Genomic DNA, 19,421 nt, shown 5'->3' with positions numbered 1-19,421 from the left:
TAAGTTATGAAATCATCAGCAGGAAGCTTTGATGGCTTGACTATAAATTATACCAAACCCATTCTTTATTTTAATGTGCCTTGTTTTCTTTAGATATTGATTTGTGCCCTAAAGGATAAGAAGGTCTATTTAATATTTCAGAAGAACTTTTTTTTGATCTGACATTTCAATCCAATGACTAACTCTTTGAAATGTACTTGAAAGTAATAGTTATCTTTTCTGCAAAATGAAGGACTGAGCATAGTCTGTGTGTGCCTCTCTTAATAGAACATGAGGATTCCTACCATGTGCTGATTGAAGAATGCAATGTAGAAAAAGCAGAAGAGCTTTAATAAGTAGACATGTACCACCACACCAGTGGTAGTCTTTTCTTCTACTTGCAAACTGAATCCTTCTGTCACTCAGCATCTCTCTATGAGCCTAGTGGCTTCATCCTAAGCATGTACTAAATGACAGCTTCTCTAGGATGTAATAGAAGGGAGTCAGGAGGGACAGTAGAATGGATAACATCTTCAGTGTCTTCATTGACAACACTGCCATCTTCCACTGCATTACAGTGAGAATTTACATACAAACATCTTTGCTCATCACTCGAAACCTATCTTTCAGCAGGTCGTGGTGGTGCATGCCCTTAATCCCAATGACTCAGGAGGCTGAGGCAGGATGATCACAAATTCCAGGCCAGTCTCAGCAACTTAGCGAGATTCTGTCTCAAAATAAAAAAGGGTTGAGAATGTAGCTCAATGGTAAAGCATCTCTGGGTTCAATACTCAGTTAAAAAAAAATTTTTTTTTTAAAACCTCCCTTCCTTTTCTGAAAAACAGGATTAATTATGTGAAAAATCATTCTGAGAACTGAATGAGATAATGGCTATGACCAGACTGTTCATATGGTAGGTAAGGTACACATGATCACCATGTCTAAGTGACTGGGCCATAAGGATAATTCAAAGCCAATTCTGACATAAGAATTTCAAAGTCATATTAGGGCCACACACAATCTCAACAGCTGCAGAACCAAACTTGACCCAAGGGAGTTATTCCGGCTGCACTTGTGCTGAAAGTCCTTATTGTGATACACACTGTACTTGGATTTGAATGAATTAAAACTTAATTCTTTCCAATAACCTCCCCTTCCTTTTTAAATACCAGAAGCTAGTACATCATATATTTATAATTAATATTGCTGTAATGAATGCTAAATAAATACGGGGTTTTCATCTGCAATCCAAAGTTTTCTTTTTCTGCCCTCCTTGGATTTTTAAAAGGTTCATATAATAAGCAAGGAATAAATGGGGTTTTCAGTGAGGAATAGAAGAGAGAGGCAGTTGATGGTGGACCCCACTTTCCACCTTATTAACTAATGCACAGTATTCACGCACCCTCATGATTACTAGCTCTGGACTCTATCCCAAATTGTCTTGCCTCCTCCTGGGGGCCTGAGGTAGGGGAGAAACAAGAAAAAAAAAAAGGAAAAGGCCCAGCAAAACTCAGAGAAGATGCTTTCTCCTATTACTGTTCGCTGATATACACCAGTGTGGACCTGAAAAATGTCTTCCAGAGGGGGTTGCCTCCCCTGCAAGAAAGGGTTTGTTTCCTGGAAGCGAAACCAAATTTCTACATTTAAAATCTATGCTTCCAAAAATTATGGCCTCCATCACCACTTAGCTTTTATAAAAACAATGTGCAGATGAGCTTAGTGGAAATCAATAAAACACAAGAGTTTTTAATTTCCCCTGAGTAGAATAGAAGGCACATTTTTTCCCAAGGACATCACAAATGTGTCGGTTTTTCGAACTACATATTTACTTTATTTGTTAATTTGCTTGCTTGCTTATTTATTCTCTACTTTAATAAACAGTTTATAACGACTTACAGAAGTGCATGCATTGCACAGACTATTATAAAACCCACTGAATCTTGGTGTCTGTTATGCTGACCTTCAGGGTGAGCTCTGTGTGGCCACAGCTTCACTGGAAGAGAGCTGTGTGCTCCAGGGGATGGCCTCACAGACACTTCATTTGTAGATTAAATACCATGCAAACAGATTTTCTAATCCAGTGGCAGCAAAGATAACAATCATTGGGGGATTCAGGAAAAGCAAATCCTGGCCTCAAAGAGATCAGCAGTGGACTTTCTGGTCAAAGAGAGAGAAAGGAAAAAAATAAACAATACGCTACAACAAGGCTATCAAAAAAGGTTCTGAAAGATGGGCTTGCAAAGCTTCGAGTTAGCGTTTCAGAAACAGACTCTTCCCCTACCATTCTGTCTTCACAAACAGATTTTTAATTTCACTCACATTCTCAGGAATACAAAAGAATGGGATGTGGGGCATGGACTCTGAAATGAGACAGAGGTATGAATCCTGATCCTCTGGTCACCCAGTTATGCAACTTTAGCCATGATTCCTACAGTTTTTTTAACCTCACCAATGCTGTATCTTAGTAAAGAAACCAAGTTCCCCCTCCACCAGGTAGGTTGTGATGAGGATTAAATTTCATCATGCCTGGATAGATTCTAGCACAGAGGCATTCAGTAAGTGGTGGCGGTTATCACCATAGTGATACTGTCAACTGCATTTGACAAGTGAAGAAAGTAAATTTCTAAAAGGTTAATCAGGGATTCTCAACCTCAACCATGCAATGGAAAGATGTGGGCAACTCTAATAAACATTGATACCAGAATTTTTTTTTTTTTTAAATAGTGCTCCAGTCACAGACTATAGTCAAAGCAGAGATCCTTTTTCAAAGCTGTCCACAAGATTATAAAGCACCCTCAGGGTAAGAACCAATGTGCTGAGTCCACGGCCAAGGGCAACACGCATTTTTTTCTTATGACCCATCACCTGTTTATCGGCAGTAAGTCTTCAGCCTGCCTGCTGTTCCAGTGGTCAGCAGGCTCTGGGACCCCATCCACGAAATCTACTCCAGGGGAATTCCACTCTGCTGGCTCTATAACAATATCTTGGAACAATAATAATACCAAATCAAAGGAATCCCAAATGAACATCAGTAAAATTTTAGGAAACAACACAAAATGAAAGTAGGGGAAGAAAGATTACTGGTTCTTATATGCCAGGTATATACTTTACATTATCTACATCTAAATATACACATACATATTCATAACACAAAGATAATCACAAACTTTGCACATATTTTGGCATATATTCTTTCATACAGTATTAGCTCATTCAATCATCACAGAAATCTTTTGAGGTAGGTAATGTGAGCTCCTTTTTGAAAATGAGGGAATTGAGGCTTAGAGATGTTTAATACTCTAGAGCTAGTAAGTGGCAGATCTAGAATTTGAAACTTGTGTGTATTTGATTCTAAATATCACTCTTTTCTTACCACATCATTGTAATGTGGTCAGAGTAAGAAACACATTTTTCTACCATAAACCAGCAAATACACATGTATTTGTCCAATGGTAAAAAATGTTTCATAAAATAACATGTAGCCTAAAATTGATATAGTTTGTCTAGTTGTTGCCCAACATCATGGGAATAGTCCAGTTGTATCAGGTGTCCCAGCTGAAAAAAAGTGTTCTTTTTTTGTGAAAGTGCCACAATCACTAGTATGAATGGGTAGGTGGGTGGGGAGAGAGTGGGGGAGGGAGGGAGAGAGGGAGGTTGAGAGGCAGGTTCAGCAAACAGCTCAGCATTCCCATAGCCTACCATTCCAAACATTTCAGACCAGAAGGCTCTTCATGGAGCTACAACAAACATGAGGGAAATGGTTTACCCTGATGGAACACCGACCAAATATGCCATGGTGTAGGAAAGGGGTGGAGGGTCCATGTGTGCTCATATGGGCAGAGTAACATAGATTAAACAGTGATATATTTCATCTCCAATGACATCCATACTTAAGAAACTGTTACATCAGCCTACTCCAAACTGTTCATGATACTTTCTCTTCCATTCCTGCCAAGCAATGACAAGACTCCATGACTCAGGTCATGAAGGTATACCCTGGGTTTATGGAATCAAGTGTAGGAAAAGGAAGCAAGGGATCCCTGAATAGTAACAGGGAGGAACTCAATCTGCTGACCACACTAGACTTCTGGTCATTTTGGCTTGGGCTGTGATTTTTAAATTTCTTATTTTGCTTCCAGTTATTAATAAAGAGTCCCTGGGATACGTCTTGCGTTTTAAAGCTCTCTCACCACTTTTTAGATTAACTCATTCTATGCTTAACCCATTAAGTTCCAACTTTTCAATTCTGCAAATATTTCAACAAAATTAACACGGGTGCATTAAAATAGGTTGGAAATCATAATCTAGAGCTTGTATGTTGTATTATATTAATTAATATTATAGTTATGTGCTTATATTTTACAATTACATTATCTATTACTATATGGAAGTCTTTATAGGTGTTCCACATCTTGGACAATGGGACAGAATGGGTTAAAATTATGAATATAACTTTCAGAGTCCTTTAGATGTGGGCTGAGTAACAAGTGATCCTGCTTACTTTTTAGAACCATATGCAAAGAACATAGAAGAATATACTGATGGAGACTCAATTTCTTCATGATAATTCTTATCCCAGAGTATGAAGCAAGGTATTTGCTTTGGGCAAGTGAAGAGAGAAAAGAAGCAAGTAGAGACAAGTGCTCAACTCTTAACCCCTCTTCCCCAAGTAGACATACTGATTGATACAGGGCTCTACCTATCACCTGGGGAGTCCTTCCCAAATTCAGCATATCCCTGGATTTTCTCCCTACTTTCTGCTTTTTTGTAAGATCGGCAAACACCAGAGGGTATTTTAAATGAGGATGCAACACATCTTACCTTTCAGAAGGTGGACTGAGGGGGCCCTTAAAAATATTCTATGGGAATGCTCAGAATACTCTGAAATTAGAAAGATATAAAAAAAAATTCTGTGACAGTGTTCCCCAATCAATCTGTATCCATTCTCCTTCTTTCCCTGTCTCCTGCCTTGCCCACATCTCTCTCACTCACACACACACACACACACACACACACACACACACACACACTCTCTCTCTCTCTCTCTCTCTCTCTCTCTCATATACACATAAATTTAATGAATTCATTCTCTCTCTCATATATACACATAAATATAACAAATTCATTCTGAAAGTAATGAAAACTGCCAATTAAGACTAAAATTAATACAGAGGAAAATGCCTTTGCTTGTGTTGTCTGGAGGGAATATTCAGAACGTCTTCAAGAGGAAAGCTGCAGCCCTTCATCTGACAGGTTACTGACACAGCTTTCTGGCTCATTTCAGCAGCCACACACTTATCTTCTGACATAGAGGAGTTTAGGGATCTCCTGGACAGCAGTTGTGGATGCCTCACAAATGGGATGTAAGGGACCAAATGGACACCTGGAAAACCAATAATGAGGAATGTGGGATGTATGGATGGGACGACTGGTCCCTTTTGTTCCCTCTTGCCAGTAGACCTTGCAGGAAGCCAGTGACTAGGAGTGTGAGGAGCAGGGCCAGCCTCCCCATGTCCGGGGGGTCCTGCAACACCCTCAAGATGCACTCCCCTTCCTCACCCTTTCAGTAAAGGCTGAGGCTCCTGGGCCACCACCAACCAGCCGATGACTACAGGCAGTGCTGGAAACCAGGCCAGCGGTTTACCAGCAAGGCCCAAGTGCTCTCGAAAACGGCCTCTGGCTACGTGTCCTGGTCTATTCTGCTGCTTATCTGAAGTTATTTTCTGCTTGTGCATACAATCACAATCCCTCTTTTATCCCCTTTCTGTGCTTTCCCTTTCATGGGAGAGCTGTTTCCATATAAGGGTATTTATAAAGTCAAATTTTTTACTGAGCACTTGCTGCATGGCAAACCCTCTGCTGAGTGCTCAATGTGCCTTATTTCAGTTAATCATCAGCTACCCCAGGAGGCACGTTCTCCTATTAACCCTATTTTACAGAGCAGGAAATGCATGATGTTAAATGCCCTGGCCACAATCATCTATTTGGTCAGGACAGAGTTGGGATTTTAAATATTCAGTCTCTACACTGCAGTAACACTCAGGTCACACATCCAATTTAGGGTTAAAAATGAGAGGAGAGCTGGGTATGGCGGCACATGCTTATAATTCTGATGACTCAGGAAGCTAAGGCAGGAGAACTGCAAGTTCAAGGCCAGTCTCAGCAACTTAGCAAGACCCTGTCTCAAACTGAAAAATAAAAAGGGCTGGGGATGTAGTTCAGTGGTAGACTGACTCTGGGTTCAATTCCCAGTACCAGGAGAAAAAAATTAAAAATCAGAGGAAAGACTTCCAGTGGTTTAATTTCTGTAGCCAAGAAGCAATTATGAACAAGAAGCAATTACGGTATTGATCCTACCAGAACCAAACCAAAACATTACTTTTAAAAGAAAATGAGTTTTCCATGTTTTGATTAGAATTGTGATTCTTGTTCAATTTTAGCCAGATCAGTGCCTTTAAACACAACAGAAGCTCTGATATAAGTAGACCCTGTGTTGGAATTAGAGCTATGATTCTCAAACAGGGTGTGTGGAGGAACCCTGTAAGTAAGTAGTTAAAATGCAGGTTCCTCAGACCCACCTCCTGGTGGGGCCCAGGTAGCCACCTAAAGAAACACCTAGGAGATTCTGAGTCTCACTGACCACAGACCAAATTTGGAGGAAATAGGGATGTAACATTGCACTGAGTAAATGAAGCAGAAGTTCAAGTATAACAGTTGAACTGGCTGATGAATCAAAGCCAACCAATGGAATCAGAATGAGAAAAGCTGGCTCCCAAACACAGCATGACACAACTCTAATACAACAAAAAATATAACCAAACTGTAAGAACAATTATGTTGATCAGAAACGTACATAGGTATCTTTTTATAAAAGCAAACCTTTTCCTCTCTCCAAAGAAGAAGGAACCTGAGTTCCTTACGTTCAAGGATTCAAGGTCTCTGACAGCATCATAAGGGATGCTTCTTCCTTAAAGGGGAGAAGGGCAGGACACATCGACTATCCCATTCAATCCATCCAACTCCCCTTTGGCCAAGCACATGTTCCCTGAGCAACCCCTGCTGATGCCTGGGCTTCTGCCACAGTTCTACAATAATTTCTCACTGGGAAATAACAACACACTGCCATTGAGCATGTGCACTGACCATGCAGAATCAACATCTAAGACCTGGGAAAGTGATTGCTTTTTTCCAAGTTAAATAAAGGAATTTTTGTGGGGAAGAGGGAGAGGTGAACACCAGGGATTAAACTCATCGGCACTCAACCACTGAGCCACATCCCCAGCTCTATTTTGTATTTTATTTAGAGATGGGGTCTCAATGGGTTGCTTAGCACCTCACTGCTGCTGAGGCTGGCTTTGAACTCATGGTCCTCCTGCCTCAGCATCCTGAGCTGCTGAGATTACAGGCCTGTGCCACTGTGACTGGCAAAGGGATATTTTTGGCTTTAGTATTTCAGTCTCATGAAGTTGACTAATGAGTCCATCCCTAAGAGATGGATCTAGTTTTAGAGCCTGGGTTTTAGAACCTCTCAACTAGACCCCCCTGCCAGAGCAATTTCACCAAGATTACAGTTAAAGCCTGTTGGGGGCCTTCCCTGGCAGAGATCCTCAGTGCCAACTCATAAGTGCATGAGCACGCTTATCTCCGTGCACATGGCCCCTCTGCTTTAAGATAGAGAAGCAAAAACAGGATGTGTCAGCACTGTATTTGACAGCTCAATCATTGATGAATGAGATACTTAGCCATTTTTCTAGAAGTATGGTTTAATGGAGCTTAATGTTCTAAGTGGGGAAAAAAGAACCAACTGCTCATGTTATCCTAAGTATTTCACTGATTTTTTTTTGGAGGGAGGGTACAGGTGATTGAACTCACAGGCACTTAACCACTGAGCCACATCTCCAGCCCTATTTTTTATTTTATTTGGAGACAGGGTCTCACTGAGTTACTTAGAGCCTTGCTTTTGCTGCAGCTGACTCTGAACTTGCGATCCCAAGCTGCTGAGATTACAGTCATGCGCCACTGAGCCCACTGTTTTTAAGGCAGCCCTCTAATCATATCCCATCTGATTAAGTCACCCACACTGCTTCCTCAGCCTTATTGACCATTTAAATCTAAGTATGGTTAAAACAGCAGCACACACCAAAAAGGGCAGCACAAGTCCTAGACACGGTTAAACAACCTGATGCCTGCAAGTCAGTCTGAACTGCCCGAGCATTTCTGTAAGAGCCACAACTCTAACTTCAGGATATCATTTCTGCTATTCCCACATTGTCTAATTGAACATCTGGGACCAAACCACCATCATTCTCCAAAAACTAGTTCCTCCTCCTAACTTCACTGTTTCTGAAAACAAGCACTTCTTATTTCAAACTGAAAATCTGCCATCTTTAATTCTACTCTCTCCCTCCCCACCCAATCAATCACTAAATTCTATCAATTCAACCTTTCTTCCAGTTCAATTCCATTTTTAAAACTGTCTTATCCAGTCCTGATCACCTCAAATGGATTATTGTTAAATTCTTGTAATTGCCCACCTCCTTTGCCCAACCAACATATTCTAGCCACCAACATCAGATATACCTTCTCCAAATTCTACCTTACAAATGGTGGTCTTAGGGCTGGGATGTAGCTCTGCTTGCCAAGCATGCATAAGATCCTGGGTTCCACCCCACAGCACCCCAAAACAAAACACAAACAACAATCACCAAAAAGCCCAAATGGCACTTGTTTTTTCTCATCAGTATTAACTGTTTTCATTCACACAAGTAATTTCACAATTCAGCACTAGCCTTCACTAATTTGGCTTCCACTTACCTATCTGACCTTCTCTCTCACAATTAACTCTCCAAATCAAACCAAACCAAATGGCTGGGAGCATAGATCCTTATGCCTAGAAGCTTCCCAGAGGGGATTTCAAGGGTTCTCTGAAGTGAAAGATATTTTCATAATACTAAGATGTTATTTACAGCCTTTTTCACTGTGTTGACAATTAAGCAATGGGGCACAAAAAATGAGGGATAAATTGCTGGCATCTCAGCGTGAAGAAAGACAGTGGCATAAATTATATTGGACTGTCATTTCAAGGAAAAGCACAAGCGTGATTGAGTTGCCAGCTGAAGTAGCTGCTTTTACACGGATAACTTCTTTTGCTTGAAAGAACACCTGACAGACAGACTATGGTTGTTCAAATTTGGGTAATGTGCAGACATTTTCTCAAAGTTAAACAATGTGTGCCTATCACTTCGAGGAAGGCAACTGACACTCTTTGTTGCCAATGATAAAATGGGAGCTTGCAGGCAAAAATCAAGATTTTGGAAAACTTGTCTCTGCCACTGTCAGTTTGACAAAAAGCAGACTTTTCTGATGCGATGGTGAGATTAACAAATGGAGCATTTTCATATTGTACAATGAAATGTGTCAACATTTGGAAGATCTTCCTAACTTACTTCACAAACATTTTCCAAATAGCCAGTGCATGATTTTACAAAGTTATGTATGGGTAAGCATCCACTGAAAATGTATGATGGACCAATAGATTTTGATATAACAGTGTGAAAAAGTTATAATTATGGATCCAGAGTCCAAATTAAAAGTAATGTTTAAGAAACCACCAGTTATGGAGTTTAGATGTGACTTTAACATAAAAGAAGATCCACAATTACCTGAAAGGCTATTAAAATATTCATCTCTTTTCCACCTATATATCTGTGTGAGGCTCGTAGGATTTTCTCCATCTACACCACCAGAACAATTAATCAAGATATACAAAGGAGGAGTTGGCACATGCCTGTAATCTCAGTGGATCAGGAGGCTGAGGCAGGAGGGTCGCAAGACCAAAGCCAGCCTCAGCAACTTAGCAAGGGACTAGGCAACTTAGTGAGACCCTGTCTCTAAATAAAAATACAAAAAGGGCTGGGGATGTGGCTCAGTGGTTAAGCACCTGAGTTCAATTCCCCATACCAGGGGTGGGGTGGCGTGGAGAAGAAAAGACATGTAAAGGCTAGAAGTAGATAAGAGAACCCAGCTGCCTTCAAACAAACCATGCATTAAAGAAATTTTTGAACTGTTCTGTACTTTTCAAAAAGTTAGAAGAAAGGACTTTGACAGGCTTTACTCTAAAGACATGATAAATGAGAAGACAGAAATGTGTCAGCTGATTTAAACATTATAGAACATGTACATGATCAAAACATCAGGATACCCCATTAATAAGTAAAAATTTTACATTTTTGTGTTAAATAAAATTAATGAGACAGGAGGATTGCAAGTTCAAAGCCAGCCTCAGCAATTTAGCGAGGCCCTAAGTAATTTAGTGAGATCCTGTCTCAAATTAAAAGTAAAAAGGGTTGGGGATGTGGCTCAGTAGTTGAGCATGCCTGGGTTCAATCTCTGGTAACAATAAATAAATTAATTATTAGTTATTTAAATAAAATTAAGAAATATTTTTAAATATATAAAACAAGGTCACTTCTCTCGCTAAATTGTTTTTGATTTTGGAAAAACAATTATTTTTCACAAAAATTATGTTGATGACATTAATGGGTTTCTTATTTTTTAAATGAATAACTTTTTTAAATATCTCAGACTTAATTTCTAACATAATAAATGCTGATAGGTATAGCTCACGTAAATAAAAAAAATGTTTAAGGTTCAATTATGATCGAGAGTATACAAAGGATTCCCGAGAACAAGAAAAAAATATCAGCTGGGCACCGTGGCACATGCCCAGTGGCTCAGGAGGCTGAGGCGGGAGGATTGAGAGAGTTCCAAGCCAGGCTCAGCAACTCAGTAAGGCCCTAAGCAACTCAGCAAGACCCTGTCTCTAAATAAAATATAAAAAGGGGCTGGGGATGTGGCTCAGCGGTTAAGACCTCTATGTTCAATCCCTGGTACTGAGGAAAAGAAAAAAAGAAGTATCAGAGAACACTGCCTTAAAGTCATCTCTTCTTTTGCTTCCTTCCAGCTTCTTTTTCCTGTGTGCACACCACAATTTCATAAATCCCATTCCTCTCTCCATTTGCTTCTCACTTTAAATCAGTATAAGCCATTCAAGCCAAGTAATGCCTTACTCACTTGAAACTTCATTGTCCTTATCTGTTCTACACATTTAACACTTGGTAAAAAATCTACCTAGTATCACTATTTATATTTTGAGGTGCGTGTTTTTCCACAGTATTTTTTGAAGATGAGCAAGTCCTGGTACTGTTGGTTCTAGTTGCTGAGGTTCTGCTAGTGAACAAAACAGACGGATGCTTCTTAATACAGTTTACAGTCCAGCCTCAGAAGTGTGAGACCAGAAGTACCAGCATCAACTGAGAACTTATTAAAAATGCAGAACTTCCACAATTGAAAGTTCCATTTTTTTTTTTAACATTACAGAATTTCAGGCCCCAGCCCAGACCCACTAAATCAGTATAGTGTTTCACAAGGTCCGAGGAGATTTCCCTGCACATTCGGTTGAGAAGCAAAGGACTTAGGTGCCCCCTAACTACTGTGAACTTCTCATAGGTAAAACATTACTTTGAATTTGTTCTAAAATCCTGAAAGAGGCTGATGTTTGTTATGGGAAAAGAAGGGAAGTGTAGACCACTGTGGAATAACCTCCTTGTCCACAGTAACAATGGAATGAATGGAAATGTTGGCCAAAGGTCCCCTCAACCCAGGAAAGCGGAGCAAGAACTGTATAGTTAGCTCACTACTGAGAAGTATTCCTAGAAGCTTCTATCAGTAAGTACCTGATCATCCCCAGCCCTTTAACTTTCTTGCCACACCTCTTATCAGTCCCAATGTGTTGGAGCTGGGGGTCATCTCAGACCTCTCTCTGACAATTTCACATAGAATTCTGATGCCACCCCAAGCAATAATTGTAAAAGGTTCTATAATAATACTCTATATGTCTACCCGAGATTAAATAGGATTTCACAGGCCAGACATCTTGTAACCATTAAACATCACAAATACTATGAAGTGTATGAGAAAGTGTCCTGGCAGCAACAGAGGACAACAGTCAGCTTCCCGAACCAACCGTTTACAGAATGGAGCTCACCTTTATAATATCCTAGATGCGCCAGTTCAGTGCATCCAGTGGATATTATAACCCTGAAGGAGAAAAGTATCAAACTAACAGTGTCCCTAATGACGCTATGGAAGAATTCTTAGGGACATTTAATTCAAGCATGAATCGATGAAAAGCTAAACAAAAAGGAAAAGATCAAAAGTTTACATATGGTAAACATCAACTTTCCTCTTAGGTATGAACACCAGTGATTGGGATCTTTTCTTTCTCTCTTTCAGACCATTCCACATGGAAAATTAACCACATATAATTTTCTAATAGTCAAATGATTTTTTTCAATCTGCTTGAATATGAAGATTTTATTTCACTGTTTTACACACAAGGGTGCAAATTAGGGAAACACAATATATGCATTGTAAGGGTTGGGGCTGGGTGTGTAGCTCAGCATAGAGAGTGTGCTCACCATGCAGGAGACCTGGGTTGAATCCCCCGGAAAAGAGAGCCAGGGTGGGGGTGGGGGTTGCTAAGTGCCTTTACATTTATGAAAGTTAACTGGGCATATTAACTGAGTCAGCCTTAAGGCACAAAATTTATGAACCACCCACATCCTAGCTTTTGAAAAGCTAATGTTTTCCCTCCTCTAACCAGATTAACAGATGGAAAACTCTGAGGAGTCATCTAAAGATGTCTTTGGAAATTTCAAGCATGTTTTGCTTAACAGTTCATGTCACACTTTACAATTCCACCAGAAGGCATGGGCTGAGAGGAGGATGACTATGATTAAAGGAAGTCCCCAGACTCAAGGCTGCTGCTACTACAGCACTGTACCTGTATGCAGCTCTGCCAGGCCCAATCGACAACAGCCTGGTTCATTCCACCGGCAGAGTCCCACATGCACCAGGGCTGAGTCCCTTGCCCTGTGGAGCAGCGGACCACAATTCAACGCCTTGAGCGGAAGAGGGCAGGACCCGCCTAGAAGAGATTCTGATCTCTGGCATTTGGACTCAGGGTTGCAAGATCTCTCAACTTACAAGAGAATCAACAGGTGCTTATTTTTAAGTAAAATGTGTTACTTCTAAGCAATGGCATCTAATTCAAGGCTTTCTGAACATTGACTATGGAACAAAACACAGTTCTAGGTTGCCTTCTATTATGGAGCATACTAGGTTCTCCAGGAAGTAAAAGGTCTGCCATGAGAGGCGGCAAAAATCTCGCCGTCTGTGAATGCGCACAAGACAGTAAAGACGTGCGAGATGGATCCAGAAACCAGCCGTGAGAGGTGAGAGCGCTGTGAGTGGAAAAGGCAGAAAAGACAGGGTTGCCTGTGGACTCACCAGTGTCACCCATGCACTCTCAGTGCTGCCCACGTCTGAGCGCTGAAGTTGTCATGGCACCATATTGTCTTGGCGTTGCCTAAAGTTAGGGTCACACCCTTTCTCTTCATATTCTGCAGAGCTCCCGTGAGCTTGGTAAGCAATGAGAGTTTCTTCAACTGAGACAGGAGTGTGGCCATTTTTGATATTCCTCTCTGCTACAGTTTGGATAGGGTTTGTTCCTCCGAACTCATGAAGGAGTTTGATCCCCAAAGTCTTAGTCATTAAGAAAGCGGAAACCTATATCCGACTCTAGTGTTTAAAATGGGGCATTTGGGGACTGATTAGATTTAATAATGTCATTACGATGAGGCCCCATGATTGAATCCCAGTGGTTTTATAATGAGAGAAAAAATGACCAGACAGGCAGACACAGGTGCTGCCCCAGGACTCTGCCAGCAGGAAGACCATCACTGGATAAGGTCCCTAGGTCCTGCACTTTCTGAACCATAAGCCCAAATAAACCTCTCTTCTTTATAAAGTAGTCTGCCTCAGGCATTTCATTCTTGTGAAGGCAAGTGACCAATACACTATATGTTCTTAAGCTTTAATCAAAAGGAATAACTTTGGTTTCACATGCCAAGTTCCTGAACTATCTCACCCACCAGAGCTGAGCTGTACTGCTAAATCTTAGCTTTGCAATATCTTGATCATGGTTTTTTTTGCCTTTTTGACTCATAGTACTTCACCCTCTCATGGCACTTTCTGGATCCAACTTACATTTATCTGCTGTCCTGAGTGTATTCATAGACTGCTTGACTTCTGCTGTCACTCACCTCATCATGCTGCCTTTTTGATCCTAGTATACTTTATTGGGGACCTAGTATACTTTATTATGGAAAGCAACACAAACTTATCTTAAACATTCACCTGAACACATTTTGTATCTAGCATTTTCCAAAAATACCAATGGAACAAATTATTTTCTTCCTTAAGTTCACAAGGTGAGGTAAGAAATTTTTTTATACATTTTTATACCCAAGGCTCTAAAATCTCATTTAGAAAACACATGATCTACCCCAGAACAGAGCGTGCCCCAACTATTTTGGAAATATCTCACATCTGCCTTCTTAAATTCCTCCTGTCACACCATGGAACGCTCAGCTGAGAAGACACGACAGGAAGGCTAGTGAATCACTCAGTGCTTGAAAGATTAAAATTAATACAGCTGGGCAAAACAGTTAAAAACTGGACCTTCCTTATACTCTGGAATTTTGAAAGAGGAAAATTTATGGTTGAACTACCAAAAGCCACTTGGGATAAAATGAACATTTAGAAGAGTTTTCTAAAAGTATGAAAAATACAAACTTATCCAATGCTCTAACACTCTTAAGCCAGCTGACTCCGGAAATGAGAAGTGCTGCCAATCGTGTTGACATAAATAGGTTTGTGTCTTGGCTTCTGCCCTCACCCACTATTCCACTTATAAAAGAGCTCCACTTCACTTGCCTCGAGACTGTGAATCAATTGATTTAAAACATCAAAGGACTCAAACTCTACAGCAGCATGGATCAACCTGCAATTCCAGGAAAAATGCAAAGGCAACTGAAATCATCTTGTCCTTTTCCTTGGTACTGGCTCCTCTGACGTACGGCCCTGTGAACTCCCATGCAAATAATCGGTGGTGGTAGAATGGGTTACTGGCCCCCAGTTCTTCATCCCTCCCTGGAGCCTAAACTAGTAAGAATCGCCCTATCCAAGTGCTCTACCATTATTTTATACCAGCTGTGCTCACTTTCTCCATGTCTACAGGTGTGCGGACACAGAGGATATCAGAGAACATGCAGAGTGATCATGACCCAGTTCTGTCCATCCGACCTGCAGACAGGTAACATTTATGAGGCCTCTCACTACATGTCACACAAAGCATGAAGAAATTCACACACATATGCATACAATGAAGTTTTAAACCTAAGTGGAAACTTTTAAGTAAGGTAGCAAGCCCTGAGAAGCACTCTACAGCAGGCCTGGAAACATTTCTTTGGGGCGACAGAGAAAGGCCTTTGCACAGCTCAGAGGGTCTAGAGAGGTATCACAAAGGAGATAGCTTAAATACCATCTCCTCTGGTAAGCTGAACTGCTTACCAGAAGGAAGAGATCCCCTAAAATATAATTTTCCATTTTCTATACTCTCAAGATCACTACCACATGCATCCAACTGAACAGGATGAAGTCTAATGTGGTCAGCCTGTGGGGTCACATGCCTAAGTCTCAAGACAGTGGTACAATAGAAAAACACTGGACACTGTGTCCAAAGACCTGCGTTCATCCCAATAAGGTTACCCGAGTGTGAGAAAGGACCAAGAACAGGGCCTGACACACAATAGGCCCTAGAATTTCAGCATACCTAATGCAATAACGTGGTTATTCAGTCCCACCTATATGAGGCAACATGATCATTTAAGTTATAAAACATGCAGCCAGTACCAAAATCAAGACAATGATTAAGATATAACAACAAATGGCCTATTCAACACACCAGGGCTCTTGGGGGATATGTAGATGGCCTTCATTTTATTCGATTAATCATGGCTTAATTACTTAAGCTCATCTGCTACATTCCAGGTATTGACAATACAAAGATGAAGATGAACCAACCCACACCGTGAGGGTCCAGAAAGTCTTAACTAAAATCAGAGTCCAAAATACAGGCAAATCGAAATTAAGATAGAAGTAAACCTTTATGTCACACCACTGTACTGATAACCATTACTAACATTACTAGGCTCTTGCTATATGTCAGATACTGTTCTAAGAGACTCTTAAAGATGCCCTCACTTAACCTTTAATGATAGGTTGATGCCAAACCCTACCACCACCCCCATGTTATAGGCAAGAGGCTACATGAACTACCTGGAAGTAGCAGAGTTGGGATTTGAACTCAGGAAACTGAGTCTAAACCCCACATCGTAATAAGGAGAGTCAGAGGTCCATTGTCACACTATTTGGACTGGTTTCTGCTGTGTATAATCCTGCCTTTGTACCCTTTAGCAAGGAAGCCAACTTTGAAACATCATTACATAAGATCCATCTTGAGCTGGGGGTGTAGCTCAGTGGTAGAGCATGTGCTTCATGTGTGCAGAGCCCTGATTTCATCCCCAAGAACAACTACCAAAAATCCATCTCACAACATACTATGTCTCCAATTTTGTGAAGCTCAAATAAAACCTAAGTTACATACTGGCACCACGGATGCCAGTATCCCAGAAGCTTCGAAATGATGCACTTTAAAGTTTTTATGAAGCAAATATAAAACACCAAGCAATCAACAGAGACACCACACAGTGTGACTGACACATATTTACTGAACCACTATGCTTACCTGAGGTCACTGAGGAAGTGTACCTCTGACCCAACCCAGACCTCATTCAAAGTTCTCACTTTAACTATCAAAAATACATCACACTTTGTTTTAGAGTCAGGGTCCAGGGACTCTCTGACTTCCCTAAACTATGGTGGTCCAGTGATGTGATATTACAGGTGCTTTTCTTTTCCCTAAGAGCCTCTTGCTTTCTCAAAGCACCAACTACACATAGTAGACATGGAAAAGTCATGGAAAAGCTGGAGGGGCAATTCAGAAAGAAAGGGAAGTAGAAAGTGTCAATCTCTGGGTTAGGCAATGCATTTTATCTTATAAATAGCCTTCTAACTCAAAAAGGACAGGTAGAAATAAGTATTTTTCTAGTTTCCCCAAAGCACAGCATAAACACTCACAAAACATTGGTGGGACAGCAAATAGGGTATAACCACTCTGGAAATTAATATAAAGATTCCTTAAAAGAAAACGAGGAATGGAACCACCCAATGATCCAGCTATCTCACTGTTTGATATATATCCAAAAAGAGGGCTGGGGATGTGGCTCTGTGGTAGGGTACTTGCCTACCATGTGCAAGGCCCTGGACTCAATCTCCAGCACTGCACAAAGGAAAAAGAAAAAAAAAAAAAAAAAAGGAATAGGTGGATATATATCCAAAAGATCTAAAATCAGCAATACTAGGAGAGATGCAGCCACATTGATGTTTATAACAGCACAATTCACAATAATCAAGATATGGAACCAGTCTAGGTGCCTGTGAACAGATGAATCGGTAAAGAAAATGTGGTATACATACACAATGGTATCTCATGTCGTCATAAAGAAGAATGAAATTAAGGCATTTGCTGGTAAATGGACAGAACTTGAGAACATCATGCTAAGTGAAATAAGCCAGACCCAGAAAGTCAACGGTTGAATGTTTTCTCTCATATGCAGAAACCAGAACAAAATAAGAGGGGAGGGGGAAGTGTAGGGGGATTCCATAAAAATAGAACAGAGGTCAGTGGAACAGAGAAAGGGGACTGAAGGAGAGGGAAGAGGGACAGGAAAAGGGAAGAACAGTGCAATGCATCTGACCAAACTTTCCTGGGTACATACATGAATATACCACAGTGAATTTCACCTTTATGTATACCCATAATGCACTAAATTAAAAAACTGTAAATAAAGAGAAGAAAAATCAGAAAGAGAACAGGGCAAGGGAGGTGAGGAGGGAAAGGGGAAGTAATAGGGACTGAAGTGGAGCAAATTATAGTCCATGCTTATATAATTATCAAATGAACCCCAGTATTACATATAATAAACTAATTTAAAAAATTAGTCAGCCCCAAAAGGTAGCGGTCATCTTTGGAAGGAGGAGGCAACAGTGAGAGGGACAGGAGGCTTCGCTGTAACATCTTCCAGTTAATTTTAAATTGAAGGGCAAGAGAACACGCTGGTTTGGAAGCGCAGCACAAAGGCTGCCATGGCCAGAGGCCGACAGAGAGGCCTTGGTAGGTGGCCTACAAAACAGGAGGTGGAGTCTGATGAAAGAGGCTCAAGGAATAGTTTCTGTAGATGTGCACACCCGCAGGTGACAACCGTTCAGGTTCAGGACGTGAATTCTCCATGTGCGTAAAAAGTAATAGTGAGCTCAGTGACATTACAGAACATAAGTATGATTCCCCCCATGTGCAGGGTCAGGCGTTTATGAGATGAAATGGACTCCCCTCAACCTCTCTGCTGTCACACCCAGCCACACTAGGCTAAGGGACTCCATCACTGAAAGTCCCAGACTGTTAAAAGGCACTTCAAAAGCACTTCTTTTTTTAAGCAAGTTAATATCTTAACTCTCTTCTTCTTTTCCTCCTTGTCATTTCCCTGCCTTATAGGTTAAAAAATGCTATTTCCTTTCTTGGTGTTTGGTTCTACTTGTTATATCTGTCCAACAACACAGCCTGAAGACCCACTAGGGAAGTTGCTGGAATGCCTTTGTGAGTCTTGTTTATATAGAAGTGCTCTCACATCTTCCAGTACCTGATCAGTAGAGTGGGGACGATGAGGTTAAAAGTAGCTGACTTTCAGGACCTTGTTTATTTCCATCACAATGTAACTCTTCTGACAAATAAAGATGTTATACATATAGACAAAAGTACCAAATGACAGATCTCAATTAGACCAGCTAAAATTTTAGACTTCTAAATTCGTTGAACAAGAACTGAATATCACTTTCCAGTCTCACTTGAAGAGGCTAATAAAATATTCCCCAAATATTTCAGCGGGGCTGATATTTCAAAAGGAAACTGTCTTTAAGGTACAGACTTCTACTGTTTTAAACTTTTAACCTTTCATTGGACATAAATTCTGAGAACTTTAAAATAGCTGATTCTCTTAACTGGATTATATCTTGCCTCTAATAACTATGTTTTATATTTTATTTTAAAAAAACCTGATATTTCTAGGTGGTATACAGAAATACCTCACCTAAGCACTGGCAGTATAATTTTTGTATTGATGGTGTTTTACTGCATTTAACCAACAAGATCTAGTTCTGGGCTGAGGAGATAGCTCAGTTGGTAAAGTGCTTGCCTTGCAAGCACAAGGGCCCTGGGTTTGATCCCCAGCACCGCAAAAAAAAAAAAAAAAAAGATCTAGTTCTTTTACAGAAATGCTTACCAGAGCAAACTACATATGTGTGATTCAAAATGAAACTAACCTAACGTGGTTGAGTCTAACAATGCTCTCCATACAAACTGC

General features: G+C 40.6%; 1 protein-coding gene across 13 annotated transcripts in view; it reads right to left on the bottom strand.

The window, feature by feature from the left end:
• Window positions 1-19,421, bottom strand: part of Apbb2 (amyloid beta precursor protein binding family B member 2) — a 332,249-nt gene that overhangs the window by 140,785 nt on the left and 172,043 nt on the right. The window lies entirely within an intron of this gene.

The sequence above is a fragment of the Sciurus carolinensis genome, chromosome 10 (assembly GCF_902686445.1).
Source record: "Sciurus carolinensis chromosome 10, mSciCar1.2, whole genome shotgun sequence".
Classification (NCBI taxonomy): Eukaryota; Metazoa; Chordata; class Mammalia; order Rodentia; family Sciuridae; genus Sciurus; species Sciurus carolinensis.
Note: the sequence above shows the minus strand (reverse complement) of the source record. Positions and strands in the feature narration are given on the sequence as shown.